Source organism: Macrotis lagotis, chromosome 1, assembly GCF_037893015.1.
Source record: "Macrotis lagotis isolate mMagLag1 chromosome 1, bilby.v1.9.chrom.fasta, whole genome shotgun sequence".
NCBI lineage: Eukaryota > Metazoa > Chordata > Mammalia > Peramelemorphia > Peramelidae > Macrotis > Macrotis lagotis.
The window spans coordinates 800,793,255-800,816,175 of NC_133658.1; the positions used below are offsets into that span (position 1 = coordinate 800,793,255).

Sequence of the window (22,921 nt, forward strand, 5' to 3'; positions counted from 1 at the left end):
TTAGTTCCTTTGTAAAAAGGTGGGATTGTTCTCACCCAAAAGAGAAAAACCTTAGGACATAAAACAGCACAACTAAAAAGGATATTAAAACATGACACCAAAGAGCAAAACTGAGAATAATGTGAAAATAATACCAGTGTTGAAAAGGACATCAAATTATAGGAAATACAATAAGAGAGGAGTTGGATGGGGTCTTAGAATGCAGAACATAGGCTAAAGCTTAAAGTGGTCTTTGAAATACAGAAAATAAATTTTCAAAGTTGGGGAGGCCCTTAGAATATAGAATGTCAGAGCTAGGAGGGATCTTAGAAAATAGAAAGAGAAATGACAGAACTCAAAGAGACTAAAAATAGATTAATTCAATCCTCTCAATTTTACAGACTAGGAAACTAAGGCCTAGTTTATGTCCTTGTAGACCTATCTTCCCAATACTCAGATGACATTATACTGCATCTCAATCTAGTCTTTAATACTTTTGGGGCACTTAGAAAAACTGTGAGCCTCCAAGTACAATCAGCTCTTAATGAGAAAAAGTTCTCCCCTTACTCTCCACTTTTTTTCATTTCAACTATTTGAGGAGAAAAGAATTGAGGATCAAAATGACACTTGGTCACTAAGAGTATTTTTACTTTGCTCAGAAAGTGGTCCATTAAAGAGAACAGGGTAGGCTACTATGTGATACTATAGATGGACCTGGAATCAGGAATTCAAATACAAGTTCAGAAACTTAAGGGTTGTGTGGCCCTGGGCTAATCACTTTACCTCTGCCTCATTTTTCTCAGCTGTAAAATAGTTAATAAAAGTACCTTGTGCTCAGAAAAACAATGGACTGAAACTTAGATAGGGACAGAATATGAATGCAGAGACTGCCACTAATTTGCTGTGTGAAAACACAAATTTCTTATTCTCTACATTGCCTCCCCTCCCATTTTTAACCTTGAAGATTTCCTTTAAGGAACACAAAGAAATTTTAGAAAATCAGCCCAAGATTGACAACAGATTCCCTAAGGGATCCCACCAGAGATGTCTTTCTAAAACATCATTCACCCATCACAGATTTCTCTTCAGAACTGATCAGTTAAATAGTTTTGGATCTAATCTATCAATCAACCAACATTTACTAAGAGTCCACTCTGTCAGTTTCTATGCTAAAGATACTAAAGAGACCAAAAAACCCAAACAAACCAAAAAACCCAGGCCCTGCCACAAGGAGCTCACAGCCTAACAATGCTATCGTCTAAGACCACTCTTGCTATCTGATTCAGTTATGCTGTTAAGAGACTTTGTCAAATACTTTCCCGAAATCCAAGTATATTATTTTATGTCTTGGTATTTTCCTAAGCTAACCACTATACCCCTTCCCCCATAAAAAAATTCAATCTGCCAGCATGCATTGATTAAAAACCTATGACTTTTCAGACTTCTTTTGGGAGAACTGGGTTCTAGATGGAGTTTTGTGAATTGCTCTCTGTGGGAGCACAAAGTTCTTTCCCATAACACAAGAACCAAGTAATCTTTAGGCCTCCTGCAAGCTCTAAGATTATGATATTAGAAAGATGTCACACTGCAGCAGAAAGGACAAGGTCATAAGACCTGAGTTCCAATCCCATCTCTAACAACTTCCTTCATTTCATTGGACCTCAGCACTCCAACCCATCTGCACATTGAGAATAATAGCACTTAAATTACCCATCCCATGGAGCTGTTGGGGAAAGCATTTTATATATTTCAAAGAACTAGAGAGATGCAAATTATTGCTGTCTATGATTTCTCTCTGGTCCTTAGTTTCTTCCTTTCCCTTATTCTCTTTCCCACAAGATTACTGGTAAGATGATACATGCCAAAGTTAAAAATATAAAGCTAAATATCAGCACAAGGTTAACAGCATTCCTGGTACATGTATATTTGCAAAGCCACACACAGAGCTGCCTTATCTCAGTCCCAGGGAGACTAATTATGGGGTCAGCTCCATAGAACTGGCTCTGCCCCAAAACAAGAGTCCTTCCCACTGTAAGTCAGTGTAGACATTGTCAGGAAGCCTGAGGCCGGAGAGAAGTCTCCAAAACAAAGCCCATCCCTCCCACCTTAATCTGAAGGCTAGATGGACCATCTCACCACTCACAATTGTCAGAGATAGAAGAAGCATCCTTTGGGAGAAAATACCAAAAGATCACCAAGATCAGTTAAAAGGTGAAGGAAACAAGTATTTATGTGGCAGTCACTATTAAGCCCTTTTCAAATATTACCTCATTAGATCCTCACCACCACTCTGGGATTTCCATTTGGCAGATGAGGAAAATGAGATAAAAAGTGAAGTGACTTACCCAGTCACATAGCTAGGCAATATGTGAGGCCAGATTTGTATTCCGGTCCAAACACTCTATCCATAGAGTCACCTGGCTATTTGAGTACCAACCCTTTCATTTTCTGGAGAAAGAAACTGAGGCTTGTTGAAAAATCACAGACACTAGCATATCCTCTCTGCTCCCATTTTTCTAGTCCATAGAGACTGACTCACTCAAGGTGACAAGGCTGTGTAGCAATACATGCCAGAGTCGATCTCCTACCTTCAAATCCACTTCTGCCAGGATAGAAGGCCTCTCTAAGCACAGAATCTCAGGGATGAAATGATCACATTTTTAGCCCTGAAAGAGAATTCAGACCAACCCACACCAGGGCAAGAATCTACAACATCCTGGTTGAATCATCTTCCATTCAGCCTCCACTGGAATTGAACTGACAGGAGAACTCATTACTTTCTTATACAACCTATTCTACCATTGCTAACTTTTATTGAGTCTTTCTTTATAATGAACTTTAATCCTCCCCTCTGTAACTCCCCATTTTGATCCTAGCTCTTTTCATGGGGACCAGGCAAAACAAGTCATTTCCCTATTCACCTGACAGCCCTTCAAATGTTTCAGTTTAATTCAACCAACATTTAAGATTCCTGATAAGAAGTCCTACAATCTCTGCAGATTTCCATGGACAGTGGTTTACACCTTCTGGTGATTCTCTGTATACATGAGATTTGCCTTTTAGCATATTTTTCTATACATTGGACTAAATCTGTCTCCATGTCTCTTTCCATCCTATCTCCCACATGATCTTAGCTATGTCCATTGAGGGTCACCCATAATGTGGCTGTTCCCCTTCCCATGTACGGACCTTAATGCAGGAAGGTCCCTGAATAACAGGTCTGAGGACTCCTGAGGCAGCTCTCAAATGTACTTGTAGGAAGGTCTGTCCCAGCTGTTGTCCAAAGTCCTGCTGCCCACAGATACTTCCTCTCCAAGGGGCACAGCCACCTCACAGCAACACTGCAGGGGAGCAAGAAGGCAAATAGACATGGGTCATTCAAATACTGCCTGCCCCCATACAAGCAAGGGAAATGATGAAAGCACTCAAATCTTCCCAAACACACCAACACACAGACAACAATCCACATACCTGACTGGCAGACAAAGCTACAAAGGTGGTCCACACCAAACTACATAACTACACATAACACTGAAAAGATACAAATACATTCAGTCTCCAGCCCAGGAGCTGGTCAATGAATCTGGGGCCCCAGTACCTCCTATCTAGCTGGCATACTCCGTTCAGGGCTATGCTCCAGACTCCCCTGGGGGACAGGTGCGGGGCCCAAGGGAAGGAGGGAAGGCTGTTATTGATGCCCCTGCCTAGTCAAGTTCCCTTCGCCAGCTGTTTGCAACCCACTTCTCGAGCTGGTCAGTGAAACCTGTTACATTGCTGCCCTTGGACCCAGGCAAGAAGGGAAAAGGTGGGGTGGGGGAGGAGAAACACCAGGAAAATGAAACTGGGGAGGAAAAGTCTGAAAGAGGAATTGGAAGAGGAAGAACAGAGGGAAACAGGAATGAGAAGGAGGGAGGAGGAGAGGGAAGGGGAAGAACTAGGACACTGCAATTATATTACTAAGAGTCTAGCGGTGGAGGGTAATGTGTGGGTGACTCATCGACAGCTCCTGGCCCCCCTCACTCTCAGCAAGCCAGGGTGAAGTGGGGCAATGGGGAACCACGACCAACTCCTTCCCACACATGAGATGGGGGAGGGAGAGTCAGATCCCAGGATGCGGTGGGGGGCTCCTTCTGCCAAAGTGCTCTTCATAGAGGATGAGGGGATGGAAAAGGAAGGGCTGTCCAGAAGCCCCATCTGTAGGGGTAGGGGGTAGGAGAGGATGTTATTTACTCTTGTCCTCTGAAGCTTCAGACAGAAACAGGAAAGGACAAGAATAGGGGAAACCCAGAGGCAAAGACACACAAAAGCAGATGGATGACAGACCCAAGGTTAGAAAGAGATAGGAAATGTAGATAACTGAAGGCAGACAGACACTCATGGGTGCAAGGACAACAAAACCAGAGCGGGAGAGAGATTAAAGACAGATAACTTGAGACTGGTAGAGATGTTCAAGAGAAAAGCATACGGACAACAGACACAGAAATGGACAGTGACACCCCGGAGTGGATCCAGTTCTAAATTGGACACAGCCATATAGAGATGGAGGAATGTACCAGTCAAAGAAATCTAGAAGGCAGACTAGCATATGAAGCCAAAGATGTCCAAAGGCAGGAGAGAGAGGACAGGGGGAGATAGGGAGAAAAAGACAGAGGGAGAACAGAAACACAAGAGAACAAAACATACAGGGAGGCCTAACCTGGCCCTTTCTGGGCCTCCCAGCTGAATTCAGAGGCAGGTGCTCCTGGAACAGCAAAGGGGATCAGTACTTCTGAGATCGGGGTGAACCCTGGCTCCCACTGCCTGCAAGGCCCAGTTGAGAGTCAGTGAGTCAACTAAAGGAAGCCCTAAGAGCAGACAGGAAATAGCCCCGCTCCCCTCAAACACCCCACCTCCCATCCTCATGCCCAATTACTGACACTTCCACCTCCTACAGGAGTACAAAAAAGCAAACGAACAGCCCTCAGTGAAGGTGAGGTTGCAAGAATGCTTGTCTTTGCCTCACTCTGTAACTGAGGTTCAGCTACCGTCCCATCTGCTCCATGAAGATCCATGGCCCAAGAGGCAAAGGACCCCACGTTTGTGGCCCAGCTCTGCTAATGACTCACTGTAGAATCAATCCTATGCAATCCATCAATGAGCATTAATTATATGTAAGCCAATCTCTGAGCTAAGAGCTGGGAATCAAAAACAAAAGGGAAATAAATCATGCCTGTCCTCAAGGAGCTGTGAAACAACCTGTACAAAATACAAACAAACAGTAAACACGATGTTTAGAGGAGACGGCACTAGTAGCTGGGAGGACTAGGAAAGGCTTCCTGTAGAGGAGTGGGTTTGAGCTAATTTCTGAAGGAGGGCCAGGGAATCCAGGAGACTGAGATCTGGAGGGAGAAAGCATCCGAGACAAGAGATGGAACATAGTGTAGCCAAAAGACAGACTCTAACAGTGTGGATGTCTGTAGCATTATAGAGCTCTGAAATCTGGGGGAGGTAATTTAGATGGGGCAGCTGTACTAAGGATGGGCTCCTGGCGCAGTGGAGAGAGGGGCATTCCACACATCAAAGAAAAGTCTGACAGAATCTGCCTGTGTATATACATTAAGGGACAGCTCCTGTACTCACTTCTCCTTTCCTCTCTCTCTCTCTCCCCCTCCCTTCCTCCCTTCCTCTGTGTCTCCATCTCTCTCTTCCTCCTTTCTTCCCTGTCTGTGTGTCTCTCTCCCTCTCTCTCTCTCTATGTCTCTCTATGTGTCTCTCTCTCTCTCTCTCTCTCTCTCTCTCTCTCTCTCTCTCTCTCTCGTGTGTGTGTGTGTGTGTGTGTGTGTGTGTGTGTGTGTGTGTGTGTGTGTCTCAATACAGACTTAAGGCCCTTCCCCATCTTGACTGCCCTTCTCTGGACATTCCATCTACTCCTTAAACTCTCCTGGAACTTAGCATATATTCCAGTTGGGGGAGGGACCCAATTTGGATGGAGAAATTGGACCGCCCAACCCAGCCCTGACTAATGACTCACTCTAAAAAAATAGCTTGAAGATTGAAGATTTACAAGGATTATACATCAATATATATATATATATTTTTAGGTTTTTGCAAGGCAAATGGGGTTAAGTGGCTTGCCCAAGGCCACACAGCTAGGTAATTATTAAGTGTCTGAGACCAGATTTGAACCCAGGTACTCCTGACTCCAAGGCCGGTGCTTTATCCACTATGCCACCTAGCCACCCCTATACATCAATATTTAAGCCTGGCCACAGAGATCACAGATTTCCTGTCAAGGGAAGAACAATTACATCTGAGGACAGGATGCTGGCCTTACCTAGGGGTTCTCCCATCCCTGACAAAAAGGTCTATTTGTAAAACAACAGTAGTGTCTGTTTGCTATCTAAGCAAATCACTTAACCCTGCCTGGGTTAGTTTCTTCCTTCAAAAAAATGAGCGGACTGGACCAAATAAACTTCTTGAGGGTCTCTTCCATCTCTAAAGCTCAAATAGTCATCATGTATGTCTAACATGACTGATGGATACCAGGTCATTGAAACTCGCCACTTTTTTCAAGAAACTTGCCTGAGTGGGTCAGTCTTCTGCTCTTTCCATTTCCAGAGGTGCTTTCCATACTCACTTTCTCATCTGACCTTCACAACTACCTTATAACATAGGTAGGGAGAATTATTATCAACTTCATTTTACAAAAGAGGACATAAGACTTAGACAGAAGGGGCCACTTTCCAAAAGGTTGCAGTGGAGGGCAGTTAGTACTGGAAACCAGATCATCCTTCATATGCCATGATTTCCTAGGGATGGAGAGAGCCACTAGTGAAGACTTCTTGAGTTCACTCACTACAGTTCAGCATCAGTTCTGGGACTTAAAAATATGATATTGGATGGTTCTCTCTGAAGAGGTATGGGAGAGATAAAAGGAAAATTTAGGTGATGCAAAAACAACAGATAACAATAAAAATTTATTGAAAACAAAACTAGAGAGCTGTTTGGAAATACAAAAGATTAAATGACTTGCCCGGGATCACTATCAATATGTATCCAAGGTGATATAGTCTACCCTTGCTCTTAAACTTCCCTAATAGGAATAGGGTCTGGACCTGGGATTGTATTGGGATAGAAGTGAAAAATAAGGCTTAGAGTTTTCCCAAAGATTGCTGGTGAATGGTGGCGTTAGGTCTGGAAACAAATTTTCCTTGATAAATTAATCACTTCCTTTCTTTGTGGACCATATCTAAGACTTAGTATAAGGAACTCCTAGTTCCTTCTATCCATGCAAGATGGCACCTTATAATCTAAAGAGAGCTGTCTGGCATTGAGAGATAAAGGGTCGCATGACTAGTATGTATCAGAGGCAGGACTTGAACCTAGGCCTTTCTGACTTGAAAGCCAGATCACACTATCCACTATAGAAAGGCAATAGAGTGTGATGGTAAGTACACTTCATTAGAAATTGGAGGAAACGACTCAAATCACAGCTTTAACACTAACTTATTGTACAGTCTTGAATAAGTCACTCAGTACCTTTGGGCCATTTGAGAAATGGGAACATTGGAGTCCAAAGGTACTGAATGACTTATTCAGGTGTTATTATTATCCCCATTTTACAGATAAGGGAAGTGTGGTAGATGAAGGTGAACTGTCTTAGCCTAGGTCACACAGTGTTGGAGGCTGAATTTAAACAGGTCTTTCTCCCTCCAGGTCCAGTGCTCTGTTCATGTGCCGCCACTGTACAATTATTCAGTGAAAGAAGATATCGGGTCTAGGTCTGGTAGAACCTCAAACCCAGTGGGTCATCAGCTAGCTGGAGAGAAGAAGACTTCCCCGAGATGTTTTCTATGCTAGATATTTTTGAGACCCAGAATTTAATCTCATATTCCTACTGAGCACTCATCACTCAAAAAAAAAAATGTTTACGCAAAGCTACGGTAGTGTTGAAAAGTAAAGGGCATGATCAGGAGAGGCAACAGATGTTTTACCATCAATTCCTTTCTTACCTGATTCCTGGAATATCAAACTAAGTGCTGGTGTTTTAGGAAAGCAACTGACAGAAGAAAGGATAACTGGCAGAATGATGTAAAAGAATCACGGTCATCAGGAGGGTCAGCATTTGAGAAACAGCAGAAGAGACTGAGGATGATATGCTTGGAGGAAACATCCTGGGGGGGGTGTGATCCCTGTTTTTGGAATATTTGTGTGGCTGTATTTTGAACAAAGGTTCAGCTTTTTTTCAGCTTGATTCTAGATCTAGGAGTAAAGGATAGAAACTGAAGCAAAACAGATTTGAGGTGCCATACAAAGAAAAAATTCCTAACTATTGGAGTCATCCAAAAATAGATAAGGCCAACTTGGGAGATGGTGAGTTTTCTATCCCTGGAAGCTTCCAAGAAATGTCTTAGGAATGTCATCAAGGAAGATTCTGGCAATATCAGGAGTTGGGGTGGAGGACTGTCCATAGGCTATGAATTGGGGGTGCCACCTTAATAAGATTAAGAATTTGCAGTGCTTGAAAATTTTACCAAGTGCTTTACAGGTGTGATCTCATTTACTCAATTGCCCCACTGCTCTGGAATTTTCTAACATGATCCCAAGGAACTTCAGCATACTACAAGCCACTTTAGCTTTGATACTCACACCACATCAGTACCCTCTGCTTCTAGGACCCCTATGATCAGAAGGGGAGTAGAGAACTCTTCCCCAAAATGCCATTCAAGGAGGGCAATCACCTGGCTTTTCATTTCCCACCTGGCTGTTCACCCCAGCTACTTTTCCTTCCTCTCTCTCTCTCTCTCTCTCTCTCTCTCTCTCTCTCCCTCCCTCCCTCTCTCCCCTACCTTTTTTTTTAATAGCAAGGCAATGGAGTTAAAAGACTTGCCCACACTCACACAACTAGGTAAATAAAAAGTGTCTGAGGTTGTACTTGAACTCAGGTACTCCTGACTCCAGGGCTGGTGCTCTATACACTGTGCCACCTAGCTACCCCTTCTCCCACCTTTTTGACCTTCCTTTTATGTATTATCTTCCCCTATTAGATTGTTAAACAACCTGAGGTCAGGGTGTCTTTTTCCCCCTCCACATTTTTCTCTCCAGAGCTTAGCACAATGACTAATACAGAGTGGGCATTTAATAAAAATTTAGTGACGACCCAAAGGGAGAGAAACATGGTGGCTATATAAAGACTGTAGCATGTCACTAATGACAACTTCTTCTTAGGAAGTGGTGCAAATAATAACATCAAGGACAATCAATCAAATTGTTCATTGGGTTCCAGGAACTGTGTAGGGAAATGGAGACAAAAGAAAGGCATTAAAAAAAAGTCCCTGCCCTAAAAGAGCTCACAGTCTAATAAGGGGAGATAATGTACATAAAAGAGGGGAAGCCTCCATTAATCTATCAATCATGCCATGAGAGGACGGGATAATTGAGAGGCAGTCCAGGTGTGGCATGAGCATGAAAAATATTCAAGCTCTAAAATGCAGTCCGACTTTTGGGATATCCAATATTCAAAGCAATAGAGGAAGAACTCCTTGCAGACTGAGGAGAAAAATGGTCAGAAAAGTCACTGCCATCACTCATGCAGAGCACCTCACTTAACATGCCATCACTTGACATAACCCCCAGGAAGGGTAGGGTAGGTTTAGACTCTATCATCCCATAATAACAAGAGTAGCCAGTACGTTTTACACTCATGACTTTATCTGGTACTCAGAAAAACCCTTGAGAAGAAGCAATTGTTGGGATCCCCATTTTATGAATGAAGAAATAGAAGCTGAGGCAGACTAGAGCCTTCCTCTCATCACTATACCATCTCATACAAATTCGGAAGAAGGTTTGAAAGGGTGGGATCTGTCCAGAGAGGAGAAATATCCATTTTAATGAATGTGAGAGCATGAAGGTGACACTAGACCCGGGAGACAGGAAGATCTGAATTCAAATTCTACCTCAGACATTGACAAGTCTGACAAAGTTAACCTTGATGTTACCACCCATAAAATGAGAATTATGGCACCTTCTTCACAGAATTAATTGTGAAGTTCAAGGGAGGTAAATTGCTTTGAAATTGCTTTGAAAAACCTTAAATCAATATATACAAGCAAACTGTTGATGAAGTCATTAATCCAAAGTACTTAAAAAACAGGTTTGGGGAAGGAGTATCTGCATAGTAGGAAGAGGAGGAGGGGAGGTCAGAGATAATCTTGGGGCTATTATGCCTTAAAAAACCCTGTAAAATCCATTAAGGATTAGATCCAACCTAGACTTGGCTAGCATGGGCAACTAGGTGGCACAATGGATAGAGCACCGGCCCTGAAGTCAGGAGGACCTGAGTTCAAATCCACTTGACACTTGCTAGCTGTGTGACTTTGGTCAAGTTACTGAACCCTGAATGACTCACATCCAGGGCCATCTCCAGTCATCCTAATTCATATCTGGCCACTAGATCAAGATGACTGCAAGAGAAATTGAGGTTGGTGACTTAGCACAGCACCCCCCCCCCCACTCCAATCTAATTCATTTACTTGTCATGGCATCACCTCCCTAATGTCATGGTCTTCTTTTAGAACAAAAGGCAAAAACAATAATGACAAGCAGTCAAGAATAGTGGATAGAGTAGCTGGTCTTGAAGCTAACTCCCAAATGAGTTTCTCTCCTAACACTTATTAGCTGTGTGATACCCTGGACAAGTGACATGTAGGGGGGCAGTGATGTCAGCTGAATAGCATTATGTTTTTAAATATAAAAAAAACTTTATTTGAAAAATTAGCCTACTAATGGTACAAAAACAATCTAGGAGGGTTCTGGGGGTGTAATTTGTCCACCCTAAGCTCTAGGAAACTCAGAGAACTGCCAACTTGCATAGGTAGGAGTCAAATCACAGATCCAGTTTCCACTTTTAAAGTAACCCCCAAAATGAAAACAATAATAATAATAAATCTCCCATTTCTTTCCTTCATTAAGGCTAAGAGGATATTTTTCTCATAATAGCCCTATGAGTTAGAGAATACAAGGTCTGTGATTAGTTCCATTTTATAGAGGAGGAAACTGAGGTCTATCAAATGTGGTAGGTTCTGACGGGGGCTCCAGGGTTTTTCTTCTATGTGACCCTGGCAAACGATTCCCATAAATTCTTTCTTTTTGGCTTGGGAGGCTGTTTTGGTCTATCCACATGAACAGGGGTGGTTCCCTCATTCTGAAAGCTGGCGGACACTTCAAATATAAACAAAGACACTAGGCTATAAAACTGGCTGCTTGTCAGGAAAGCAGCCTAAGTCAGCCAGTCTTTCTGGTCGGACTCACTCAAATGGAGTGGACTGAACTTTTCATCAGAAGAAGCCACACCCTGAAAGACCTTTGGAGCCAGCCCTAGGTCCAGGAGTCAAGAGATCAGGGTTGGAGTCTTAGGTCCACCACTGACTCATGAGGATGTAATTTTGGACAAGCTGTTGTCTAGGCCTTAGGTTTCCTCTGTAAAATGAGAGGCCCAATCATCCTGTGAAAAGAATGAAATTCTTTCAGCTTGCCTCCAGGGGGGCAGAACCAGGGGCAATGCATTAAAGCATTGGAAAAACTTCTTACCGAGGCAAGCTCTCCCAAAATGGACTGCAAACCTTCAGAGGGGGTACTCCTAACTCTGTGTTCTTGGACAAAGCCTTCATCTCTCTGAATCCCTCTGAATTTCCACATCTGAATAATGAAGGGGCTAGAACCAAGATCACCTCCAGGTTGACAGTCTGATCTAAGTCCCTTGTGTTCATATCCCAATTCTGCTCCCTCTTGGTTGTATGATCTTGGTTAGGTAACTTCAGACTCTCTAGATCTCAATTTGGACCCCTATAAAATAAAAGAGGACTAAAGTATGTTTAAGTCCTTGCTTGCTGTGACATTTTTTTTTGTTCTAAGTCTCCTTCCCCTCTTAAATTCTGTTTCTAGGGTCTACCCAGTTCTACCATCCTGTTTTAAAGTCCTTCCAAGTTCTGACATTTTATGTCTCACAGTCTCTCCCACCTCTAATGTCTTATGCTCTAAGGTCCCTCACAGTTTTAGAACATTCTATGTTTTAAGGTCCCCTCCCCCCAAATTTTATGTTCACAAGACCCTCCAAATCTACATCCCTAAGTTCTCTCCTTATTCTGAGATCCTATAAGGCCCCTCCTAGCCTAGACATCCTATGTTCTAAGACTCTAACATTAGATAGGTGTTCTAGGGTCCCTTCCAGTTTGGACAATCTATGGAGTTTTTAAAATGTCAAAGCTCTCTGTCCATATTGTACAGAGCTGCCTCTTAAAGGGAAGAATGATGCCCAGTCAAAGATGAAGGACTGAGTATGGTCTTATTGGGAATAAAGGTGAAGGGATTAGATGACTTTCAAAGGTTCTTCACTCTTTCTACTTCACTTCCACTTCACTCCCTTCCAACTCCAATAAGCATTAACCATAGCATTTCCACCTCTCTCCATACCACAGCATTTTTCATTCATGAATCTCAAAAAACTTTTATGATTGATTCTGCTTTGTGGTCAGAGACCCATTGAATCACTCCATGGGATGACTAGTCTCAAACACTGACTGAACTCAGAGCATCTCTATGCCCCAGAAGAGCTGAGATATCATAACCACAAAGGAGTTCATGAGATGAAGTCCATTCTCCTAGTTTTATCATGAAATCTAAGGACCAGAGAGGGGAACTCATTTGTCCAAAGTCACACAGAGAGTTAGGTATTTGAGTAAGGATGGTAAGCCAGGGAAGCCTGCCTTCTAGTACAGCACCAGAATATATATGATTATGATTGGACTTATCTTCTCTTGCTTCTTTGCCCTCCTTGACAACATGGTCTTCTCTCGCTTGCTCTCCATGGTACCATTACTACTCTGTGATTTCAATAAGACTCACTTTGCCCAGGAAATTTACTGACAGACAGGACTGTGTTCTAGGTAACTGGTAGACTCATTTTGGTGGGAATGATTGCCGGTGATCTGAAGTTGTCTCCCCACCCAGAAATGATGCTCCTTAAGGGTAAAGGATTAGAGTTTTCCCTAAGGCCAAAGAATAAGGATGTGTCTTTAGATAAGGGATTCTGGTTGTCTTAGCTCACTTACTAGAGGGTTCCCTAAAGACAGACAAAGGTCTTCTGTCTCCACCTTCCAAGCTATGCCTATAATATAGGTACAGGCTGAGTTGTGGCTAAACTCAATCCTCTATTCTTAACATTTATCCAAAGACCTATCAAACAAACCTCCCTGCCCCTCCCCTGAGTATCTCACACACACACACACACACACACACACACACACACACACACACACACACACACACACACCCCTTGTGTGTGCCCTCTGCTTCCTTTAGAGAGCTGAGACAGCAAACCTGATTGAAAGAGACTTTTTCCAGAATCCAAGCCCAGTATAGGACCTTGGCATAGGAAGTCATTCCTTCCTTCAAAACTATTCTCAGGGAAGGCAAGAGTAGATTGAGAGGAAGTGGGGGAGAGGGAGAGTCCACAATCCAGAGCCCTTTCAAGCCTCCTACTTTATGGGAGAGACTGGGGATATTCCATCAGGTCTTACTCTGTCTCCCCCCCCCCCCCCCCATCCCTGTTCGAAGCTGACATGCTCAGAGATTAATCCCAACCCTCTCCCTTTCTCAGTAAAACAGTTCTTGGGGCCTGTCCTCTGAGTCTTTTCTCCTCTTTCCACCCTTGCTACATACCAGCCTCTTCCATGGAGCAGGAAATCTGAGACCTTGAGGTCTATCCTTAACTCCCTATCCTCCAATCAGTCTTTTTCTTTCTCTCTGGATCTCAGCTTCCTCCTCTATAAAATAAGAAGATTGGACCAGCTGATCTCTAAGCTCAAAAGTTCACTGACAAAAAACAGAGAAGGAAGAGAAAAGCATACCCTACCTCCCTTCTTCTCACCCCCAATCAATTCCTCCTTTACTGAGATTCTTAAGGTTATCCAATGTGAATTTCTCCTTACTGATAAATTCCTGACTTTTTCTGAGAATCCTGATTCATCCAGCTCCTCCCTTGACCCTTTGTTTCAAAGCCAACCCTGACACCTGTACCCTAAACCATACCCCCTTCTTGGTGACCTGGTTCCATTAATCATTCCTTGCTCTCTCAGGCATCATCAAACCATCTCTCTCTCCAATGGCTCCCTTTCCCCCGGCCTAGAGACATGATCAGGTCTCCTTGATTCTAAATCTCCTTTCCTTTACCTTGTCATCCCATCTAATTACTGTCCTCTCTCACTTTCCCTTCATTGCTATTCTACCAAAACAGAAGAGTCTATACTCACTTCCTCCATTTCTTTACTACTTACTTCCTTGCTTCGCAGTTCTTGCTTGCAGTGTAGCTTCCAAATCCCATCAGTCCACAGCTGTTTCTCCTAACTTCATTATTACTAAATCCAATGGATTATTTTAAGGCCTCTTCCACTTTTGGCCTTTCCACAGCACTGGATATTAAGGAAATCACCCTAAGCTACTTGATACTCTCTCCTCCCTTGACTTCCATAACTTTAGTCTGTCATGATTCTCCTACTTCTCTGACTATTCCTTCTATATCAAAGTATTGCAAAATTCAGAAGCTATCAGATCTGATTTGTCCCTGAACAAGAGTTCCCTCTACCACCAAGCCAAGGAGTCGAACTGCTTCCTGAATACCTGACTCCAAATTCAGGCTTTTCCCCACTACACCACTGGTTGGACTTCAGACTGGATCACTTTCCATCTCCCCAAGCTTGTCCTATCCTTGGTTCATTCTCTGGGCCTTTGCTAATGATGCTCCCTACTGTCTGGATTGGACTCTTACTTCATTTCCCTGTTTCCATCTATTGCAATTCCTTCCTTCCTTCAAAGTCCAGCTCAGGCTGGACCTTCTCCATGAAGCCTTCCCTGATATCCTCAGGCAAAAGTGATCATGTTTTCCTCATTCTCACAGCACTTTACTTGAATCTGTCCTCTTCTCTGATGACATTCTCTCTGGTTTTCCTTTCCTCCATCATATGCTAAATTCCCTAAAAACAGATCTAGCTCTTACATTTGTATTCCTCTATCTAGCCAAGTCTTTACATGAAAGATATTTAGCAAATATTTCTTGACTTGAAAGATAAAATATCTTCCAGATTTGGCATTCTAAGTTCTAATGTTCAAAGACTGACAACCCTTTCCTTCTGGGGAGCCAGTGGTCTTCAAGACCTCCCCCCCACCCCCCAGGACTTCCCAGTCTTGGCTTAGTCAAAGCCAACTCTCAATCTGTCAAGCAGTATGAGGGGGTGGGGGCAAGATATGGAATCTGAGGGGAGAAGGATCAAGAGTTGTGGGATAGAGAAGGAGAATAGGGTCTGCATTATCCAAAACAGTATAAAAAGCACATGTAAATGAACTCAGGGCAAACCATCTCAAACACTTTGATCTTTCCTCCTCTACCAGTCCCATAACAAGTCAACTTAGGACACAAGTATATTACTTTTGCTAACTTAGCTTCAAAGGTTTTGTAAAACACCTGGATCCCTAGTTAGAAAGTGTGATAACCTGGTGGAATGGGGGTCTCATACATGTGTATTTATTATCAATTTCTCAATAGATACTTTTTCTAAGTGGAGGACAATGGGTTACCATCATTATGACATCTTAGGTAAGGGTCTTGGAAAGAGATTATTGAGCATAAATGGACTTTACATAACTGGTTCTGACCAGCTAGCCATGGGATGGGTAGGAGACCCTTTTCCTTCAAAGGTATTCAAAAAGGACTATCAGCTTCTGCCTGCTCTTTGCCATATTCACTTTTGAAGAATCTCGGAGATTCTATCACTCATGGGATGGGGTTTCTGACCCAGTTTCAAAAGGTAGGGAAACTGAGCCCAGGTTGAGTATATAGAGAGCCCAGTACTGATGCCCCAAGGAGCAGGATTCCAGCTCAGTGGAGTTACCTAGCATCAACTCTGGAAGTGAGTCATGAAAGAAAGGAGGGAGACATGAAGAAAGAGAGGGAGAGAGAAAGGAAAGGAGGGAGAAAGGAAGGAAGCAAGCAAGGAAGGAAGGAAGCAAAGTTGGTTAAGTCTTGTCCTTCGTTATTGAAGCAGACCAAAATGACATTACTATAAGGAAGGAAGGAAAGAAGGAAGGAAGGGAGGGAGGGAGGAAAAAGAGAAGGGAGTGAGAAAGCAAGGAAGGGAGGAAGAAAGGAAAAAAAGAGAGGGAGAGAACAAAGGAGGGAGCAAGGAAAGAAGGGAAGGAGGGAGGGAGAAAGAAAGGGAGGAAGGAATATATTAAGTGCCTTCTATGTACATTACATCTTGCAAATAATATCTCATGTGATCCTCACAACAATCCTGAATCAATATTATTCAAAATTATTTTTATCCCCATTTTATAGTTGAGGAAACCGGGGCAGAAAGATCTGAAGTGTCTTGCCTGGGTCACACAGCTAGTAAGTGGCTCAATCTGTATAGTACTTAGGTCTTCCAAACTCTTGACCCAGGGCTCTATCCTCTGTGCCAAATAGCTGGCAACACCAATGCTATGGGGAAATGTATTAAGGGAAATAGTTATATTTTTGTTCTTGTTATATCTTTGAAAAAGCCAATATATTAAGTGATTAAATGACTCTGAGATGCCTGCTCCCTGAAAGTGAAAGAGCACAATCAAAAGGTTTAGGTCAAGGGCAGGCAAAAGAGGTACTGACATCATTCCCTCTCCCCCCCCCCCCCCCCGCCCCAGGTTATCCTGAAACTATGTGGTCTTTCTGGTTCTGGGAAAGTAATTCCTGCGCTGTGATAAACCTACTAGGATGCCATGGGAATTGGCATAACTTAGGTCACAGATGTGGCAATTGCAGGGCTCACCTTTGAGCCCAGGTTCTCTGAATCCCCTGAACCCTGTGACTCATAAGATGATTTTAATTGTGGGATTCTTTGAGAATCACTTCATTCTTTCAACAAACATTTACTAGAAATACAGAGATAAAGATGAACTGGCCCTTGACCCTCAAAAGCTCAGAGTTTCGGTAGGAGAGGCCATGGAAGGGAGAAACAAGATAGACACAAACAATTCCAATGCCAGGCAGATTATGACATGAGCCCTCAGAGCTGTGAGTTGGGAGAATCAGAGAAGGCTTCTCAGAGGTTTTGTTTCTGATGGCCTATAAAGGATAAGATGTCAACAAATAGAAAATGGGGAGAATATTCATAGGGAGAGAGTAGTAGGAGGAGATAACAATGTCTTTTAAGATTTACCAATGTCTTTTAAGATTTACCAAGCATCTTCTCCATTTTACAGATGAGGCAACTGAGGCTTAGGAAAAGTCAAATAACTTGATCTTGTAAAGAAAAGAGCCAGCACTTACACTCAACTGCAGCTCCCCGGCTCAGAACCTAATATTTTTCCTATTATACCATCCAAATTAGATGTAGTAAAGTCAGATCAGAACAGATGCTCTTCCCTTGAACTCTTCCCATCCTCTTACTCTATCCCCACCCCTTCCAGCATCCCAATCAAAGAAGCAGAGATTTAGTAAGATGCAAACATTGTTAAATCCTTTTGATTTCTCCCTGCCTTCTTTCTCTCGCCCCTCCCCTGATGGAAGCAATGTAAAATAAGCTATACATGTATAACCCTGTGAAACATAGATCCATATTAATCATGGAAGGTGTCCTTTCAAGTCAAAAGACCAGTCCCAAGGAAACCTCCAGGATTCCCCTTCTCTTCACAAACCACTGCTTCATGAGTGGATCAGCAAAGCAAATAAATGCACTCAACATCGCATATTTTGTTAGCTACCCCCCCCCCCCAAGAGAGGCATCTGGTGGTAATAGGGAGAGTACAGGATCTGGAATCAAAACACCTGTATTCAAATGTCTTCTCAGACATAACCTGTATGACCCTAGTCAAGTCACTTGACCTCCTTGGACTTCAGTTTCCCATAAAGTACTTTCCAGTTCTAAATCTTGATACTATAATTCCCCACATACCTTCTTTGCCAAGGTTTCTTACTGAATATCTTCCTCAACTTCCCTATCATCAGGGGACAAATTGGAGCACTGCATCACCAACTTCTCCAGTTTGGAATTTCTGTCCCAGATCTCTCACTGATTTGCTTTGATACTTTGAAGTCCCTCTCCAGGTCTTAGTTTCCTTGTCTGTAAAATGAAGTCATCAGAGAGAGGACTTCTAAGATTGTTTCCAGCTCTGATACTCTGAAGACTTCCTTCCATACATTCTATGGTTCCTTTAATGTTCAGATTCCAAAATTCTGATTGAAGGCCATTAGTGTGATCACCCTGGGGATAGGGCCCAGAGTCTAACTTGTCCCCAGGAAGCCAGACTGATATGGTATATCTAGGTCCAAACCCCAGCTGCTTTCTTCCCACAGAAGTCTCATTTTCCAGGGGAAGAGAAAGGTAGGTTGAGAGAGAAGTATTGAGAAGGCTAATTGAGTTTCACAAAGAACAGAGCTAGAGAGTCAATGCTGACAAGCAAGAAAGAAAAGGGTAATTGTTCCCAAAGTCAGCTGGCAGCATTTCAGTCTATACTAAGACCAACACTGTGTGAGCCAAGTAGACCAAGTTCTAAACTTCTGTTCTTCTCCAATAATAAACATATATATATATATAAATAAAGCATATATACACATATATATATATATATATATATATATATATATATGCTTTATCTAGGTCAAGTTCTGTCAGGTTAGAGGTTGGACCAGATGACAGTCTCTTTCATCTGGGATATCCTAAGGCCTCACCCAGCTCTGACATTCAGTGTCCTATCATCCCTCCCAGCTCTCTATCCATACTGTGTTCCAAGGGCCCACCCATCTCTGACATTCTGTGTTCTAAGGACCCATCTCCCAGCTCTGACATTGCATTCTAACCAGTTCTAACATCCTGTGTTCTAAGGACCCTCCCAGCTCTGACAATCTGACTTCTAAGGACTCTCTGAATTCTGACATTCTGTGTCCTAAGGGCCTTTCCAGGTCTGATATTATGTTTTCTCTGGTCCCTTTCAAAACAAACACCTGACTGATCTATGATTCAATGAGTAGCTGGAAGGGAAGTCTAATTCAATGGACACATTTGAGCTTTTATGTACTGCTGTCCTAAGAAGCCAACTCTTGTTCTCCATAGCACATCCTCAACAACTGTGGGGTGGTAGGAGTCTTGGAGTCAAAGGACCTGGGTTTGAATCCTGACTTCATCACTAAGGAACCCTAGGCAAATCACTGACTCATGTTGCTCATGTCTACCATGAGAATAATTCTTACATTCCCTATCAGACAGTTGGGTGGCACAGAGGATAATGGGTTAGGCCTAGAGTCAGAAGACCTGAGTTCAAATGTGGCCTAGGACACTTCCAAGCTGTGTGACCCTGAGTAAGTCACTTTATTTTGTCTGCCAAACTTTTCTCATCTGTAAAATGGAGAGAATAACAGCATCACTTCACAGGGCTGCAAACAAGATAATACAGCTAGATCCTAATTAGTCAGAATAATGAATCCCCTGAAAGGGGATTTGAATTTGAATTAAATTTGAATTTGAATTATGTGAAGGCATAATTAGAGGCAGCTGAGTTGTACACTACAAAGACCTAAATTCAAATCCAGACTTAGACACTGACTATCTATGTGTCTTGGCAACTCCCTTCCACCTCAGCTTCTTCAACTGTAAAATGGGGATATTATTAGCCTCTAACTCCCAGAGTTGTTGTGTGGATAAACTGAGATATTTGTAAAGTGCTTAAAACACAGTGTCTGGCACATTTATTACACAGGTATGTAATAAATACTTTTTTCCTCCCTTTATTTTAATCCTTTATTCCTATCTCACAGGACAGCATTATTGGAAGGAAAATGCACTGTAAATTTTAGCCCTAGAGAAATGTCAGCTATTAATATTCAGATGATACCTCAATAATAGGATGCTCATTATCTGATGAGACAGACTTCCAGGTGCAGTCACACCAGTGTAGATGGCAGAGGGACTATGATCTTCCTTTTAAATCAATTTATTACATTATGTTTAATTACTGAGATTCTCATCCCTTTCCCCCTCCCCCCACCACCCCTGTATTATTTTGGCAATAGTGACTTTCCCTCAGGAAAGACATAAGTAAAGTTAAGTCTCTGATACATCCCCAGTGAGAGCCTTGTTGCTTGGGAAGCAAACTGCAACAACACCGTGAGTGCATGTGATATATGTATACAGAGGCCTAGAAACCACAGAGGCCTCTCCAAGGGACAGCCCCAGAGAGATCTCCTCATCCTCTTCCTCCTCCATCCTCTACACGCATTCTCTAAGTCCTGTACACATTTCACACTCTTTCCCTCTGGCCTCTGCCCCAGCCTGGTTTTGAAGGAGATTTCAGGCCTTCCACTAATCTGAGTTAATAAGATCCCATGAGACAGGGCTGATGATGTCTGATAAGATCAGTCTGATACTTAAGTCTCCAAAAGCTTTTCTATTCTTAGGAGCTTCAAACCATATCTTAGCTCTAGGGAGGATCTGGAGATCTACAGCACAACCTCCCACAGAGAAATGGATGGACCACCTCCCATGGGCACATTTCTGATACATCCTAGAGGGGACCCTAGGCAAGCCCCTTCCTCTTCTCAGCGATCTAGGCAACTCTCTAAGACCACCAAGAAGGGGCAAGTCTGTACTGGTTTAGGCCATTTCCTCCTAAGGAATCACAGGTTTGGTCTGGCTCTATTCTAAGTCTAAAGGAACCTTCCAGCTCCAATATTCTATACTCCAAGGTTCTTCCCAGCTCTGACTTTCTATGTTTTTTTTTTTTGCAAGGCAAATGGGGTTAAGTGGCTTGCCCAAGGCCACACAGCTAGGTCATTAAGTGTCTGAGACCAGATTTGAACCCAGGTACTCCTGACTCCAAGGCCGGTGCTCTATCCACTAGGCCACCTAGCTGCCCTGACTTTCTATGTTCTAAGGCACTTTCCAGTTCTGACATTCTGGGTTCTAAGGTCCCTCCCAGTTCTGATATTCTTTATTCTGAGGTCCTTCTGAGCTCTAATATTCTATATTTCAAGGTCCCTCTCAGCTCTAACATTCTATGTTCTAAGGTCCCTTCCAGTTCTGATATTTTATTCCAAGGCCCAGTTCTAATAGTCTATGTTCTAAGGTACTTCCCAGCTCTCACATTCTATGTTCTAAGGTCCCTCCTAGCTCTGACATTCAATGTTCTAAGGTCCCTCCCAGCTCTGATATTCTTTGTTCCAAAGTCCTTTCCAGTTCTAACATTTTATATTCTCAGGTCCTCCTAGCTCTGATATTTTGTATTCCAAGGCCCTTCCCAGTTGATATTCTATGTTCTAAGTTGTCTCCCAGTTCAAACATTCTATGTTGTAAAGTCCATCTTAGCTTTGATATTCAATATTCCAAGTCCCTTCCAGCTCTAACATTCTATATTCCAAGATCCCTCCCAGCTCTGTTAGTCAAAGATTCTGTTGCCTCATTTCCCCTCTGATTTCATATTACCTTTAAAAACAGTCCTAGATCAGTCCAGTAGTCACTAAAGAGGAGGAGGACTCATCTACCATTAGCTTGGGGTCTACCTCTTGTGCTTTTTCCACCTGTTTGGGGGATCCAGAGATTTCTTTCTGTCTGGGAAAACTGTCTCTCTGCAGTTCTATCCTAATAACTGACAGACTGGGGAAGGGCAAAAGAGGACCAACTCCCTCCCAAGACAGAAAAGCTAAGGGGATTACAGTAATCCTGAAGCTAGCTGAGGCTGGAAGCCTGAGGAACAGCACTAGCAAATGCTGCTCAATTACAACATAAATTGGTTTTTAGAGAAAATTCCCCTTCCCTTCTGTTCTGGATCCCAGCAGCTCCTGGTCCTGGAGGGGGGAAAGGAATTTGGTTCAAGCTAAATAGTTGTGTGGCCTGGGGCAAGTTACTTTCCCTTTTTTGAGGCCTGAAATACCATATGTAAGGCAGTTTGCAAGACTTAAGCTTTATATAAATGCTAGTTGTTATTCCCATCATGCTCTGTAAGATGGAGATAATAACATGTACAATCTACACCACAGGGCGAGAGAGAGAGGAGTGCTTTATAATAAACTTTCAAAAGCCTTACAGTATATGTTATTATCAGGTGACTGTCTGAGCACCCTCCACCCTTACCCCCCACCCCAATGTGCTCATGACTGATAATCTAACAGCTTCACAGTTTCCCTAGTTATCCTCCCTCCCAGAGGTATTTGTCTTTTGATAGAGGGTGACTTTGGAAAAGCTGAGTCTTCAAATCCCTAGGGAAGTGGGGGGGCAAACTAATCTAAGTGCAAAGCAAGCCCAGTGGAGGGTCAGGAGTCCTGGGGCTCAGTTCTGCTACTTACTATATCATGCTGGGCAAGTCCTTTGACCTCTCTCATTTGATGGAAGACAATAAACCTTCTTTTTGTATCACTACCCTTTGGGCAGTCTGGCAAAGCAAATCTTCCCAGAATCTGATTTTTAAATAACTGAAGAAAATACAAAATGTCAGTGATAGGTGAGTAAATAGAATGTAATTTTTTCCCCCCCATTCTCATTCATAGACTATCTCCTCCACCCCCCCTTCCAAGTTTGTCCCAGGCAAAGAACCCTAGACCAGACAGTCCTTGAGGTTCCTGACAGCTAATTCCTGACAGTTACCCCTCTCTGTTCCTTGCTGTGACGACACATGGTCACCTTCCTATCATGCTCTTATCTGCTCATTATGTTCCCTGTGCCTCTTTCCTCTCTACTTATATAAATCCTGCCTAAGATTATAGGCTCAGAGATCTCGAGTTAGAAGGAACTTTGGGAGACCATCTAGTCCAAACAGCCACATACTTTTTTTTGTTATTGTCTCTCCTCTTGGATCAGGCTAGAAGCACAGGAATCACTCACTGATCCCACTATCAATCTTGTTCAGTTTTCAGCTCTGACCCTTCTGACCAGCCCCTTAACTT

General features: G+C 42.9%; 1 protein-coding gene across 11 annotated transcripts in view; it reads right to left on the minus strand.

Annotated features, from left to right (window-relative positions):
* The window catches only part of GDPD5 (glycerophosphodiester phosphodiesterase domain containing 5), a 168,552-nt gene that overhangs the window by 105,577 nt on the left and 40,054 nt on the right, over positions 1-22,921 (minus strand). For 6 of the 11 annotated variants that reach the window (XM_074216889.1, XM_074216898.1, XM_074216897.1 and 3 more), the window contains one exon: positions 3,169-3,320. The exons of 1 other annotated variant lie outside the window; for it this stretch is intronic. The gene's annotated coding sequence lies outside the window, so the exon portion shown is untranslated. Of the gene's footprint in view, positions 1-3,168; positions 3,321-4,662; positions 4,826-17,942; positions 18,111-22,324; positions 22,468-22,921 lie in introns of those variants that run through there. 4 more of the 11 variants (XM_074216890.1, XM_074216893.1, XM_074216896.1 and 1 more) reach the window with 4 other exon arrangements.